The sequence below is a fragment of the Callospermophilus lateralis genome, unplaced genomic scaffold (genome assembly GCF_048772815.1).
Source record: "Callospermophilus lateralis isolate mCalLat2 unplaced genomic scaffold, mCalLat2.hap1 Scaffold_271, whole genome shotgun sequence".
Lineage (NCBI taxonomy): Eukaryota > Metazoa > Chordata > Mammalia > Rodentia > Sciuridae > Callospermophilus > Callospermophilus lateralis.
Window position 1 is genome coordinate 1657548 of NW_027513445.1, and position 3799 is coordinate 1661346.

A 3799-nucleotide genomic window follows, 5' to 3' on the forward strand; every position below is an offset into this window, starting at 1 on the left:
AGATCTACATATACATATTATCACAGAAATATTCTGGACACAAAAAGCAAAGGTCACATGTACAATTGTATCAAATCCTTAATGGAAAGTGAACATGGATTACTAAAAACATCCATGTCAATGTTGCCTAATGTTCTCAAATGTCAATTTTATTTGTGACTACATATTTGTTTCTTCCTAAGATTATAAATTCAAGCTCAAGCCTGTTGAAAATGTCTAATCCTATCACTGACTTTATACTTTGCTTGATTTCCTAATGTCTCTATTGATATCTGCTTTCATACATGGTTTTCCCAGTTCATCATTGCGACTAACTCTTCACATGTGCTGACATTTACCTTCACTCTCTATCCGAAACCCTATTGCTAAAAAACTTTTGGTCCAAATCCTATACTCACTTTTCTTTCTAAGCCTACCGACTACCTTCCTAATCCTACCAACTTTTGCTTTTTGACTGGATGTTCTGTTCAACATTCAATCATCCAAGGTACAAGGTCTTATGCCATTTATTATTGATTTATCTGAGACAACTGTGCAGCACATAATTCAAAGCTAAGTATTCCACTCAAGGGCCCAATGTCCTTCTGGGCTTCAAATCTTACCTAAATTTCTGCTTTCATACTTATATTTCACCTATATACTCTTGTAAATATCGCAGGTTGCCAATAACATTATTCATCCTGCAGAATGATTCCTAATCCAAATCGAAGCTATTATTAAACCTAACCATACACTCTTCCCTTAATATAACTTACAGAAGAGCAGGGACAGAGTTGGTCTTACAATATAGGAATGTAGGTGATCTTCCACCTGCTGAGAAACTCAAAGATCCATGAAGAAATGATCCTTGGAGAAGATATAGGCAGCTATGTAGGACCTGAGAGAGCAATAGTCATCTTCCATGGCAAACAACCAGGTCAGGATGAACTGATGTGTCTGAATCAGCCTCTCTCTTCTTATTGTAGAGAAGATGGACGAAACAAGGCCTGTGTGGAGAGCAGTTCCCAGGTGCCAATGGTTGATATACAATTCTAACTTCTGAATGTGTCACAGGATGTAGGGGCAGCCTCCATCTCATGGGAACCTTGGAAGCATCTGTTAGGACAAAGTGGTTACCAAGGCAGTGACCTCATTCAGTTCCTGAAGGAAGTGACCTACCTCAATTCCTTGGTGATGCAATTCTCTGAACTTGGGAAACAGGAAGCCAAGCACCCAGAGCCCATCCCAGTCCCAGTCCCAGTGGGCTCACTTGTTTGGATTTACCAAGGACAGAGTCAGTCTTTCTTGGTAAATGCTGATCTGTGGATGGCTAAATGCCAGGAAAGCTCTAAAGAGGGGCCTTCCTGAGAAAGCAGGTAGTGACTCACTGATGGCTCCTGACAACTTTACAGAGTTGGTAATGGAGACCAGATCTGAGACAGGACAGGCCATTTCATGGGAACATAGTATGACCAATCAGTCTGAGGACACTCCGGATAGTCACAGACCTACTTGGGTAAAGATGGTGCCTTTGTGGGTGTGAATGTGAGTTTGTGGTTTTGTCACATGTTATGAGAATAGGTAGGAAAGACAGTTTCTTTGGTTTGGAGGGGACTGATTTCAATAAGTCATTTGACATGGTGAGTGTTTCTTTGTCTGTGTATCCCACTGTATTTGTGGTTGTAGACATTTGAAAAGCGAATGCATCAATGGTTGTGTCCTGTCTAGTAGAAAGCTTCCCAGCATTCATCCTGCCCAATTTAAGAATGGCGAGTGGCTTGCCTTACGTATGGGCAACACCTAATATCTTCCTAAGTTCCTATTTCTTCGTGAATTCTGGCCACTCTCAGGAATAAGCTCATGGTTTTGTGTCCAAGATATGTACCACCACAAGGCTCTGTGACATGGCCATGTACTGGATAGCTGAAGGGAATGGGGGCATCTCAGAATACTCAGATATCAGTGTGACCAGAAAAGTCTCAGTGGAGAAACCCTGCTTTGGGCCATTTGCTTACTTAAGTTTCTATTACCCTTAATTTCAGGAAGGTCTTTGCCTCAGGCCACCCCTTTGTGAAGCCTGAAGAAAACTGTTTTCATATGTAAATGAATGGGCATCACCTGTGGCTCTTTGCTTAATTGGTTTGGAATGGGATGTGCTTGAATCAGCCTATTGTCCTTGTTTGAGGTTGTGGCTTAGATTATGAGCACCTGATGGATCTAAATAAAGATCCCATGTGCTTCCTAAATCAAAATGGCCAAAAGAGCAGTCATTGTGGATAAATTTTTTTGCCTTCTTAGGTTAGGTTCCTGACCTCCATCAAGTGAGAATAGGGCTCCTTTGGGTCAAATGCGTTCTTCAAAATCCCTGCAGAGGCTATCTCATATATGCTTGGGTTTTCTCATGAGTCCAAATCACATAAAGAATCTATACCTGACAGCCAGTAGGCTTCAAATTGGAGAAGCAGAACACTTTAACAGCAGGAATATTTGATCACTCCTGGTTCACAGGAAGAGTGCCCAGGCCACCATGATTTTAGGCAAATGAGGGGCAAGTGAGCTGATTTTGGACACATTCTTGGCCTCACCTCTCATAGAAACCTCCAGACAGAGGGTATGATGAGTGTCTATATGGAAGGAGATGAGTGTCATATGGCAGTATTTTGGATTTAAACGAAGAAGAGAGAGAACTCAAATTACTGACATATGGGATGAAAAAGGCAATATCACAACCGATGCTACAGAAATACAGAAGACAATTAGAAATTATTTTGAGAACCTATATTCCAATAAAATAGAAAATAGTGAAGACATTGGTAAATTTCTTAAGTCATATGATTTGCACAGACTGAGTCAGGAGGATACACACAATTTAAACAGACCAATATCAATGGATGAAATAGAAGAAGCAATCAAAAGACTACCAACCAAGAAAAGCCCAGGTTCGGATGGGTATACAGCGGAGTTTTAAAAAACCTTTAAAAAAGAATTAATACCAATACTTTTCAAGATATTTCAGGAAATAGAAAAAGAGGGAGCTCTGCCAAATTCATTCTATGAGGCCAACATCACTCTGATTCCAAAACCAGACAAAGACACCTCAAAGAAAGAAAACTACAGACCAATATCTCTGATGAACCTAGATGCAAAAAACCTCAATTAAATTCTGGTGAATCGGATACAAAGGCACATCAAAAAAATTGTCCACCATGATCAGGTAGGATTCATCCCTGGGATGCAAGGACGGTTCAATATACGGAAATCAATAAATGTTATTCACAACATCAATGGACTTAAAAAATAAGAACCATATGATCATCTCGATAGATGCAGAAAAATCATTCGACAAAGTAGAGCATCCCTTTATGTTCAAAACATTGAAAAAACTAGGGATTACAGAAACTTACCTTGACATTGTAAAAGCTATCTATGCTAAGCCTCAGGCTAGCATCATTCTGAATGGAGAAAAATTAAAGGCATTCCCTCTAAAATCTGGAACAAGACAGGGATGTCCTCTATCACCACTTCTATTCAATATAGTTCTCGAAACACGGGCCACAGTAATTAGACAGATGAAAGAAATTAAAGGCATAAAAATAGGAAAAAAAGAACTTAAATTATCACTATTTGCGGATGACATGATTCTATATATAGAAAACCCAAAAGGTTCTACAAAAAAACTACTAGAACTAATAAATGAATTCAGCAATGTGGAAGGATTTAAAATCAACGTGCATAAATCAAAGGCATTTCTGTATATCAGCGACAAAACTTCTGAAACAGAAATGAGGAAAAACACTTCATTCACAATATCCTCAAAAAA